At 37.2% G+C, this 12,793-nt stretch overlaps 1 long non-coding RNA gene across 1 annotated transcript; it reads left to right on the top strand.

Moving 5' to 3' along the window:
• Nucleotides 1-5,275: 5,275 nt before the first annotated feature.
• LOC103260838 lies at nt 5,276-10,171 on the top strand. The gene is made up of 3 exons (XR_504320.2): nt 5,276-5,345; nt 9,485-9,609; nt 9,964-10,171. It is a non-coding gene; the product is annotated as an uncharacterized LOC103260838 (long non-coding RNA).
• Nucleotides 10,172-12,793: the final 2,622 nt, after the last annotated feature.

A 12,793-nucleotide genomic window follows, 5' to 3' on the forward strand; every position in this document is an offset into this window, starting at 1 on the left:
ATAAAAATTCTACAAAAGTAGTTCTCTTTCAGTCTTTTAAAGATATAATCCTGCTATTTCCTGCTCCCACATGTTTGTGTGTTACCTAATTTAAGATGAAAATACATCCTCAAGATAAGGAAAACAAGATTTAATCCCTTCCACAATTCCACATGCAGGTGACTGTGGAAGAGTTGTCTTTCATTTAATAGAAGTTAAAAATAAATATAGAAGAAAGTCAATGCCTTAGGAATGACAGATACATATATTATCTTACTATGATTTTGCCAAAATTTAGATCACAAGGTGGTCAAGGACAGCTTCATCTGTACTTTTGTTTAATGGATGCATTGATGATGTCCCTAAAAGGTTGGCAGAAACAGTGCAGATGCTTCTTGAGGGGAAAGTGACTTAACTCTAGGCCTTGGAAAATCCCTGGACATAATATTTCAATGTCAATGAGCAATTACACAGAGATAAGAGACAGATGAAGATATAAGGTACTCTAAGAACCTGTAGAATGAGGCTCCCAAATAATTCGATATTGAAATTATTACTCTCAGATAATGAAACTATATTCAAAGAATTAAAAGGTTATTTTAAATAAGATTGAAAGTAACAGGAACATAAATGAAGTGACATAAAATATTTAAAAGGAAAATTAGTGCAGTGTCTACACAAGAAAAATATAACCACCCAATAAAAACTTGGTGGATGCATTTGGCTAGAGATTGAATACAGCACAACAGAAAAACAGTGGATTATAATATAGATCATGAGAAATTATACATATACTATTTCATGAATAAAAATGAAAAAATTAGAGAAACTATTTTTAAAAAGACATGGAGGATGGAGTGCAAAGGTCTGAGTCATCTTCAGTTATACTTCCATTAAGGGAAGAGAGAAAAGACTCAACAGAGACAACATTTACAGAGATAATGGTAAGAATATTGTATAACTAACAAAATACCTAAATTTACAAACTCAAGCAGGATTTTAAAAAGTTGACACTTGGCCACTTACTGGTGCTAATCAGAAAAATAAAGGCAAAAAGCAAGGCTGGAGAATCACTAGAAGCCAGGAGTTCAAGACCAGCCTGTGCAACACACTGAGACCCTGTTTCTAAAAAAATACAAATACATTAGCTGGGCATGGTGGTATGAACCTGAAGCACCACCTACTCAGGAGGCTGAGGTAGGAAGATTGCTTGAGCCCAGGTAGGTGTTCATGGCTGCAGTGAGCTATGATTGTGCCACTGTGCTCCTGCCTGGGCGACAGAGTGAGATCCCATCTCTAAATAAATAAATAAATAAAATACATATTTTTGCTAAAAGGATTAGCAGTTAGAACAGCTAATTCCTCAATAACAACAAAGGAATGTGGAAAACAGAATATGATTCATATGCTAAAAGAAAATAATTGCCCTTCTAGAATTCTATACCTAATGTGGTTTCAGCCTTTTGGAATTTCAACATAAGATACATTCTCCTATTAGAAATCACATCTCTGGTTGTTCCTGGGCTTTGATTTCCATCCCTGTTGTCTCAAGATAGACAACTATCTTCATGGTAAAAGTAGCTTCAGTTAGCCTGTTTACTCCTCTGGATTCATGGTATTCTTACTATCTTTCCAATCCTTGGTAGCCTTAATGAATTTTTTTTTTTTTTTAATTCACACATTTCATGCCGTATTTTTAGTTGAGGGGAGTGGGTAGAAATAACCACTGGAGGCTGAGGGAAGAGAATTTTTCCCAATATATGGAAGGACTTTTCAATTATTATTTAGTTCCTTAGTTTCTAAATAGGCAAGGCATCCCACAGTGCTCTCTATCTGAAGACAACAACTAATGCAGGATTTAGGATGGTCAGATCAATAATCAAGGTGGAATCCACTGAAGAAGTAAAACTGGGAAAAGAAGACAAGCAAGCAACCTTGAATGTTTCATTGATGACTAATTTTATTTTAAGACCACCCTATTTTTAACCTGTATATTAGCATATTAAAGTATGCAAAAATAAAGGACACAGGAATAATGTGGAATATATTTAAAACACACCTAATAAAAATTAGAGGTATTTCAAATTAACGAGAACAGAATTTTAACAAGTTAAAATTGGAGGATTTCTTGGATTTTACAGAATAAAAATAAATGAAAGGAAACGAACAGACTTGAGTATATAATGTCTATTTTTTAATACCGCTAGCAAGAGCTCGAATATAAAAAAGCAAATAATATGAAAAAATATATAAACAGTATGAATATGAATGCACGCTTAATCTCACTAAATGCTAAGAAGTGCAAACTTAAGCAAACAAAACGCCTTTTTTCTCCTTCAGAAGATGGCAAAAAGATAAAACGAGAGGCTTTCAGCTACTCAAAGGGACAAACCCAGGACGCCGGAGATACGGCCAGGTTCGGCGGGACACCGCTCACCCGGCGTTCGAGCCCAGCCACCCCGGCGGAAGCGGAAGTGCGCCCAGGGTGTCCGGGGGCCTGTAGTCCGTGCTGCGTCCGCTTCCGGTCACCCTGCCTGCGTTCTGCGAGGTCGGCTAAACCTGAGCCGAAGGTGGCTTTAGGCCGCGCTGGGCTGGAGCCGGCCCGGGTCTTACGCGTTGGGGGTGCACCGGGCGCAGAGGTGGAATGAAGGGGTCGGCGGGTGGGGCTGTAAGATTGAAAGCGGTGCTCCCGCGGTGAGCGCCCGCGCGGGGACGCTCATCTCCGGGCTGGGGGCGAGTGCGCGAGCGCACGCTCCCTAGTCAGGTGGGCATCATCGAGTTACCTGCCCTCGCGCTCTCTCAGATGAGACCCAGCCTGCGTCCTGGGGGCCTGGCGGGTTTGCGTCTTTCCGCAAGTTTTAAACATCTAACAGGGAAGCCAAACCAAATGACTCAGTTCAGACCACCGTGAGAGTAATTGCTTTACTCCCCACCAGCAAGCTAACTTTGCTGTCCTGTGATCGGAATCGGAGGCCACGTGTCTCCTATTAAACTTTGGGTCCCTTGTACAGCCTTTTTCCAGCCACTTTCCTTAAGTGAGTCTCTTCTTGTGTACCTCAGGCATTGTCCGACAGTATTGCCAACCTCAGGGCTTCAGGTGGGTCTGGCAACAGGCAGAGCTTGCTGGGACCCACCTGCTGAGGCCATTTGCTCCAATCCTGAGTGAACTAGGGCAGACCATGGCTTTCACAGACTGAAATCCACCAAAGCACTGACCCTTTAGCTTGTGGAGTAAGTCTCCATCACTTGACAAGTATGGAGAGATTGAATTTTGGTTCTCAGTAAATATCTCCCTAAAGTAGAGGTTTCTCTGCGTATAGAGTCCCTGCTGCAAACGCAAAATTCAGATTCTAGATAGTGGAAGAGAAAAACACCCTAAGCAGTAAGAATGTCTTTTGAAAGGAAACATCTGACCTGAGACCCCTTGTAACAAGTTAAAAGGATAACTTAGAGTTTGCAAACAGAAAAGTCTGAAATTTCTGGGTCTGCACTCTTCCTGGACTTTCTGATCCAGGAAGATGGGTGCTTGGGGCGAGGTACCACATCCACAAAGAGGGAGGCAGTGGGCAACTTAACCTAAAAGCTTGAATCATGGATGGGAAAGGAACAAAAATCTTTATAAGGTGAGGAAAAAAAGGGCTCAGATGGGGGGATGGCTAATGATCAGTGGATTAAAACGTTCGCTATATCCTGAAGCCCAGATTGGCTGCTGTGAGCCTACCTGGTCACTGGGTCACTCATAGCTTCTTTTTTCTCTGCCAGCCCACTTTCTCTAAAGAAGAGGGCCATGACCTAGTTACTGGTGAATTTTTTTTTTCCCTCTTAAAATGCTGTATTAATGACTCAGAGTTGACTGATCATTGCTTCTTTCTAGAAAAAGGAAGATGGATTAGCATTCACTAAGCACCTATTGTTTGTCAGGTGCTTTTAGGTACTTTACCAACTCCTGTAAAAAGTAGATGATAATTATTTTGATTTTAAGGCTAAGGAGAAACTCTCAGAGATAATAAGAAAAGTGCTTATAGTCATAAGTTGCTAAGTTTTATTTAATGAGTAATTTGTGGGAAAGTATTTTGGGGATTTTTAGATTTCTTGTTTATCAAACTATTGCATATAACATTCTTTGGTGCATAATTCAGTTATTACTATAAAGGCTGCAAAATGGGGACTAACTATTATACGTTCTACATTTGTAAATGTTTCTTCTATGAGGAAGAACTGTCTTTTCTATTTTATTTATTAATTATTTATTTAAGTTGGAGTCTCACACTGCCGCCCAGGCTGGAGTACAGTGGCATGATCACAGCTCAAGCAGTCTCAACTTCCTGGCCCCAGGAAATCCTTCTGCTTCACCTTCCCCAGCAGCTAGGACTACAGGTACTCACCACCATGTCTGGGTTTTTTTTGTTTTTTGTTTTTATTTTTTTGTGGCGACAAGGTCTGCCTGTGTTGCCTAGGTTGGTTTTGAACTCCTGTACCCAGACATTCCTCCTGCCTTGGCCTTGCAAAGTACTGGGATAATAGATGTGAACCCATGGATTTTTTATTTTTCTGATTGGTGATTATCTGTTACCATCATTGCATTTCATGCTGAAATTACCCAGATTTGTCCTATAGGAGATCATTCAAAATGGCTTCTGTGTCTGTTTGACATATACCTATCACTTGTAAAAGTTTTTCCTTATTTTTTTAGCACAACAAAATATTTTAATGCTTATTTCATTCTTTCCCTGTTCCAACCCTGGATTCAGTCATATCTCCAAAGATCCTTGGCTCCCTTTAGTGGAGGATGGAATTGTAGCCCAATCTGGATGCTAGGTATACACATTGCTACTGGAGTATCATTGTTTATAACCCTCCCAGTGGACAAGTCCTCATAAGGACTTGCATACACACACATTAATATCTGTCTATATATCTAAAACCATTCTCTTATATTGATACTACTCCAATACCATGGTTTTTGTTCATGTCTTTATCCTTGCTGTGTTTGTAACTCATTTCTCTAACATGAGAAACCTAGTTCCCATTATCCTAAATCTATTTATTCATTTGCCCAATCCTAGAATCCTGGTTTTCGTAACCCATATGCCTGACCTGTGAAAAACCTACTAACTATAATTCAGTATTTGTTTATGGTTCTTATTATCCTAAGACTGTGGACATATCAGTCAAAATTCAGATTCAAATGTCACTTGGGTAAGTTTCTTCCCCTATCATGTGGATATGTTATTCCTTTGAAAATAGTTTTGTTTCTTTTTGTTTGTATTTCAGTTATAGGTGGAATTGTATCCCCTCAAAATTTTTATGTTGAAGCCCCAGTACCACAGAATGTGACCATATTTGGAGAAAGAGCTTTTAAAGAGGTGAGTAAATTAAAATGAGGTCATTGAGGTGGCCCTAATCCAATCTGAGTGACATCCTTATAGATGAAATTTGGATACAGACATGAACAAAGGTAGACCATATGAAGACATAGGGAGAAGACAGCTATCTGTAACCCAAGGAGAAAGGACTCAGGGGAAACCAAACCTGCAACACTTTATCTGGTACTTCCAGCTTCCAGAATTGTGAGAAAATAAATTTCTATGATCTAAGCTACCTAGTATGTAGTATTTTGTTATAGCAGTGGCAGCCCAGGCAAACTAATACAATTCCATCTAGAAATTTCCCTCCATTTTTCTTACTTTTTTTTTTTTAGTTTTATGGGACATGAATTCAAAATTAATAGTTCCACAACTCAGAATTACACAAAAAAGAATTCTCATAGAATTATAATTCTTCATTTTCTTTTCCATTTCTTCCTCATTCAATCCACCCCTTATCAGATTCAGTTTTATTCTTTATATACGTTTCCTTGCAAAATAAGCTAATACTTGTACATTTTGTTAGTTCCTATTTTATATAAAAGGTAACATATTTTGTATTTTTTGCATTTTACTTGTTTCACCTAACTATATTTTGAAAATCACTTCAAGTCTATTCAATGAGATCTTTCTTGATTATTATTATTTATAGCATCAGAGGGTGCATTGGGTATTATATTAGTTGCTAGGGCAGCCATAATTAAGTACCACAAACTGGGTGGCTTAACAGAAATTTATTCTCTCACAGTCCTGGAGCTAGAAGCCTGAGATTAGGGTACTACCATGGTTGGTTCTATATGAGGTCTGTGAGGGTGAGTGTATTCCATAACTCTCTGCTGGTTTATGGTAGTTTGCTGACAATATTTGGCATTCCATGACTTATAGACACATTACCCCAGTCTTTTCACATGGCATTCTCCATCAATGGAAGTCTAACTCTGTATCCAATTTCCCCTTCCTATAAGGATACCAGTCATATTGGATTAGGGCCCATTCTAATCACTTTATATTAACTTGATGATCTACAAAGACCCTATTTCCAAACAAGGTCACATTCACATGTACTGGAGGTTAGGATGTCAACATCTTTTTGGGAGACACAGTATACCCATAACAAGTATGCACCATACCTTATTCATCCACTCTATTTTTTTTTTTTTATTGAGTTGGAGTCTCACTCTGTCGCCCAGACTGGAGTGCAGTGGCCGCTTCCGGCCACCGCAGCCTCGACCTGCTGGGCTCCGGCGATCCTTCCTCCTCAACCTTCTGAGTAGCCGGAATTACAGGCATGCGCTACCACACCCGGCTAATTTTTTTTTGATTTATTGTAGAGATGAGATCTCGCTGCCCCAGGCGGGTCTCGATCCCGCGGGCTCAGGCAGTTCACTCACCTCAGCATCCCAAAGGCGCGGGATTACAGGCTGAGCCACCGAGCCCGGCTCATCCACTCTATATAAGAGCATTTCAATAGTTTTAAATTATAAACAATGCTGCAATGAGTTATGCAAATATATTTTCATATTATTAGAAATGTGCCTTTCTATCTATATGGTTCAGAAGTGTTAAAATTTAGTTTGTACTTTCTGTACATTACTAATTAAGCTTATTCTTCAATTATTTTTACTATCATAGTGAGACTTTTCTCTCTTTGTTTTTTCTAAAGGTTATTAATTATGTGTATGAAGGCTAATGATTTTGTTGGGTAACTTTATATCATATTGCCTTACTGAATTTACTATTTGAGCTAGTTTTATTTTTTTTATTGAGCCCTCCACAGAGGAATGTGTGTTTTCAAATAGAGATACTATCACATTATCTTTTCCAACTTATATCCTCTAATTGATTTCTGTGACCTGATTTTATGGGTATTTGCATGTAAATCTCGTATGCTTGTATTGATGAAGTCACTAATTAGTTGAAGGGATTATTTTGAGGATCTTTTGGGAATTTCCTCAGTTCATTATGTCATTTTCAAATAGTCACAGTTTCGTTTCTTCCTGCATAATCTGTATATCTTTTTTTTTTCTTGACTTACCATGCTTTCCAGAAATTTTAGTACCATTTGTACAATAGTGGTGAGAAGTGGACATCCTGGTGGTTTCCTTATACATATACATTCTTTCTTTGAATAGCATGTTACCTATAGGTAACCTATAGTTTTTATCATGAATATGTGTTGAATTTTTTCTAAAACTCTTTCTGTATCTGTGGGTATGATCATGTGATTTTTCATCTTTGACATATGTATATGGTAAATTACATCAATTTAAAAAATATTGAAACATCTTTGCATTTGGGAAAGGAATCCGTCTTGTTCATGCCGTACAATTCTTTTATATGTTGTCAAATTCCCTTATATTTTACTGAGAGATTTTGTATCTATATATAGAGGGCCATTGGTTTATGATATTTTTGTATTTTGTTTGTCTAATTTTGGTATAAAGGTTATTGGTTTCATAAAACAAATTGGGAATCAGTCCTTCTTTTCTGTTTTCTGGAAGATAATGTGTAGGATTGGCATTAGTTCTTCTTTACACATTTAGTAGAATTTCGTTGTGATTCTGTGTGTATCTGGAGATTTTTTTTTCAGGAGTTTTAAAATTATGAATTTAATTTTCTTAATAATTACATGATCACTGCTGTTCAAATTGTCTATTTCTTAATAACAGGTGATTTTGGTATTTTAGGAATTAGTCCATTTCACCTTCTCAGGTTTATGTCTGTAGAATTATTAATAATTTCTCCTTAATATAATTTTCGTATCTTCACGTAGGTATTATATCCCCTGGCACAGTCTTATTGATGATTTGTGTCTTCTCTTTTTAAATTTTTCTTAGTCATATTAGAAGTTTATTGATTTTCTTGTTATTTTCAAAGAACCAGCATTTTGTTTCATTGATTTTTTTTTCCTCTATTTTTTTCTTTTCACTTGCATGATCTCATCTTCATTATTTTTGATTGCTTTGGTTTCACTTTGCTCTTATTTTTATTTTTGATGTGAAAGCTTAGATTAAGATTTAATGTTTTCTTTTAGTGTTGTAGATTTCCATCACAGCACTAGTTTAGTTGTATCCCTAATATTTCCATTTGCTGTATTTTCATTTTCTTTTATGTATGTTTATTTTTATTTTTAATTTATTTTAATTTTTTTGTAGACATGGATCTTGCTCTGTTGCCCAGAATGGTCCTGAACTCCTGGCCTTAAGTTTTGTTATTTTTGTTTGTTAGCTTTTATATCTTATGAGATGAGAATTCATGTTTGACCTTCGGATTATTTGGAAGTGTGTTGTTTAGTTTCCAAGTGTCTTATTGATTTCTAGTTTGAATGCATTGCAATTACAAAACACACTCTGTACGATTTCAGTTCTTTTTGTGTCCCAGGTCATCATCCCAAAAGTCCCTTTAAAGATCTGTCTGTTCTATTACTGTTTCAATTTATTGATCAGAGTAATACTTATGTTCAGGTTCACTGGTTCTTTTATGTATATTCTCATTCTCCCAACCAAATATTGCTTCAAAAATTGTCAGGCCCCTAGCAGCCCTTCCTGTGTCTGTAGAATAAATGTAAGGCTTCTGCTTTTGATGGTAAATTCATTTGATTTTTCCCCTCAATCTCCCTACTCCCTGTTTACCCGCATATCTCCATCTTCTAATGGTGCCTGTTAAATTATGGCCCATCATCATTGTTACTGTCATTATAGGCCTCAATTGTTTTTCAAAGGGATCTTATTTTTTTCTATCAACAAGATAAACTCATTTAGGAAGAGATATTTAAACATTGTTGTTTGTAAGCTAAAAAAAGGAATAGTTTGAAAATTGACAAAAAGTAGGGCTAATTTGCGCGTGAATTCATAGAGAATACTAGAGGATAAAGCATGTAGAACAGAGGATGAGAGAACAAATGGAAGGACAGCTTGTCCCTTGAGGCAGGCAGGAAATATATGTGGATCAAATTAGTACATTTATAAAGAGTTGAAATTCGCACTGCTCAACTTCTCTTTCAGATAGCTGCCACATGAGCACTGTCAGAAATATTTCTGTACATGGCCTCTGTCTTTCCTGTGACTGTCAGTATCACACTTTATGTTGTGAATATGTTTTGGATAGCTAATAGAGGATAAATATTCTTACATTTCTAGAGCCAGTGACACTCACAGATGTTGTTGTGAACTTTATTGAGGAGGAGTGAAAACACTGAGTCCTTCGCAGAGGAATGTGTACAGAGAAGTGATGCTAGAAAACTGAAGGAATGTGATCTGTGTGGGTAAGGACAATTTTCTTTTGTAAATGAAAATTTTCCTATGAAAGTTCTTTGTTTACTCAGTTGTTAACAGCCATAAGTTTTCACAGTATTTTACTCAGCTGGGCTTTATTGTCTTAAGCCAAAGGTTTCCAAGTCCAGTTGCCCCCTAAAACATAGGCTGTTTCTAATCTATTTTACCCCATGTGCATTGTTGTTTATTTTTTAAGAGTTGATAGGAAGAACTTTCTATTCCACTCCTGTCTGAAACCTCCCTGTAGCCAAATAGGGACTAGGACTGAATTTTTGGATATTTGTTACATCTTTCTTTCCCTGTAAGTAGGGTATCACCTCTTCAAAGCCAGTGTTCTCTCCCAGCAGGAGGCGGAAGAAGAGAGATGGATGATGAGCAGAGAGGCCCTTGCTCAGGGGAGAAATAGAACCATGACATTCTTACAACTGGTGAATCAGAGGCCTTTCTTCACATGTTGGCTGAGGTATCTCATAGTCATCTCTGTTTTCACTTATTTTTTATCCTCCTATCCTATTAGTTTCATATTTCTCAGAGGAAGATGTTTTCTTCCTTAATTAAGATTTATTTTTGTTTTCAAACTTCCTGCCTATCTCTTCTCTTCTCAGCCATCTCTTCTCACCTGTCTCTTCTCTCACCTCTCCTCTCTCCTCTGTGATTTTGCAGGCATGATGGTGCCTTCTCATTCCAGTATTATTGTCCTCATGATCATAGTCTTCTTTCTTTAGTCATTCATCTTGTCGTAATTCTTTGTCCCTATAAATATAAATACACATAGTGGATATTATCATATCTCACTGCTTGGGGGTAGGAATTGGTTAAAACTTTCTGAAAAGAAGTTTAGTCCCAGGTATTAAGAGTTTTAATGATAATGCCCTTCATATTAGCTAGTCTTCCATTCAGTGGATATAATAGAGGTCCAGAGAATGAGTCATGAACAGTTCTGTTCCCTTGACATTATAGGTAACTGATTTCAACATCGTGATTTTGTTCATGTGAATTATGACACATTCAAACATTGAAAAATTATAATGTTATTGGAAACATATTCACAAAAAATTTTAATAATAGGTGGTAGTGCATTATGTAAAGATTGTAAGATACGATATGATATTTTATCTACATTTAGATTTAGAAATGCAATACGGGAAATCTAAGTGTAGATAAAATACCTTTCAATTGGTATTACATGCAAGTATCTGCAATAAATTGTAGCTCATGGTTTTACATTGTATTTTTATTACTGCTTAATTTTTACATTTTTTCCTGTAGTTACTGACCCTTTCTTTTTGTCTTTTATACATTCTTTGTCCTTTTTATTTGTCCATTGTTTTCTTATTAATGTGAAAATCTGTTTCAAGAATACAAATCTCTGTTGTGCAGTACCACTACCTGCATGTGGTTCTTGAGGCAATTGAAATGTGACCAGTTCTCATTGAGATATGCTCTATCATGAATGTGTGAGTATAAAATTCACCCAGATTTTAAAGACTTGACAAGAAAAGAAAGAATGGAAAGCATCTCATTAACATTTCTTATGCTGATTACATTTTGTAGTGATGATATTTTGGATATACTGGATTGAATAAAATATATTTTGAAATTAATTTTACCTCTTCCTAATTTTTTAAAATGTGGTACTGGAAAACTTAAAAATAAATACATGTGTGGTTCACAGCATTTGTGGCTCTCATTATATTTCTGTTGGAAAGCACTGATGCAAATAGTTGATTCCTGTATATTTTGACCATTTCCCCTACTTTTGCTTCTTCGTTTTTTGGGGGTTGTTCATTATGATTACAAAAAGAAAACTTTCTTGGTGAAAACATCCAAACCATACAGAAATGAAAAAAAAAAGTCTGCTGTAAATAATATTCTTCCATTCCTCCAAAATCTCATTGTTAGCTAATGTTAAGCCATTTGATATAGAATCTAGGATACGGTTTGTATAGTCTAAGGTTCATGTGTGGAAGCATAATTTTCTGCCTTCACCCAGTAGTTACCCGCGGGCTAAGATCCTAGCCCTGTCTTCTGAAATATTCCTTTCCTCCACCCAAGTTGGATTCCTAAATTGGGAAAAGTAATGCCTCACCTTTATTTTTTAATGAGAGAGGATTCATTATAATAGACCAGGTTATGTAATACAGTAGCAAAACACCACCTATTTGTAGTAGTGATATGAAACTGAGTGTTCTCGTCTGGGGCTCTGCTGATGCTAACCACTGCCCGTGTTGTTAAAACTGAAGCATCTAATTTTCCCAAGAATTTGCCCCAGGTTCTAGCTAACTGGTAATTTGGTTGAAGTGGTATTGTGTCTGTGGAGACTACATCTTGTGCATTGGTTCATATGTTTGGTTTATTGACTTCAAAGGGAAGCTTGCCTCAGTGTGGTTGATTTAAATGCCAAGCTTTCGTTTTATAATTTAAACAACACACACACGCGTTTGTAAAGACAGAATCCTGCTTTTGGTCAGAGTCATACAGAATGTGTTGCAGATAAGGAGACTTGTATTTATTAGTTGTTTCATTGCCATGGAGAAAACCATGCCAAGTAAGAGGAAGAAGTATGGATTAAGGATGTAGATTTGCCCCTATCGGACAGGAGGAATCCCAGGTTCTGTGTGGATAATTGGAATTTAGATTGAGATGGTAAGGGTCATTCTAGGAAAAGTTCTTCTGATAGCTTAGATTTTTCTTTATCTTCCACAACTTATCTCAATTATTGGTCTAATATATATTTTTCTTCCTAATTTGAGATACTATCTTTATCAAATGCTGTTAATTCATTTAATAAATGCTTAGTGAGCCCCTACCATGTGCTGGGCACTGCTGTTTTTTGTTTTTGTTTTTGAGCTGGAGTCTCACTCTGTCGCCCAGACTGGAGTGCAGTGGCCGCTCCCAGCCACTGCAGCCTCGACCTGCTGGGCTCCGGCGATCCTTCCGCCTCAGCCTTCCAAGTAGCCGGAATTACAGGCATGTGCTACCACGCCCAGCTGATATTTTGATTTATTATAGAGATGAGGTCTTGCTGCCCAGGCGGGTCTCGAACCCGCGGGCTCAGGCAATCCACTCACCTCAGCCTCTCAAAGGCGTGGGATTACAGGCTGAGCCACCGAGCCTGGCTCTGTTTTTTTTTTTAGCCTGGAGGTATAACAGAGAATAATACATATAAAATGC

Source organism: Carlito syrichta, unplaced genomic scaffold (genome assembly GCF_000164805.1).
Source record: "Carlito syrichta isolate Samal-C Ts95f unplaced genomic scaffold, Tarsius_syrichta-2.0.1 Scaffold303363, whole genome shotgun sequence".
NCBI classification, from domain to species: domain Eukaryota; kingdom Metazoa; phylum Chordata; class Mammalia; order Primates; family Tarsiidae; genus Carlito; species Carlito syrichta.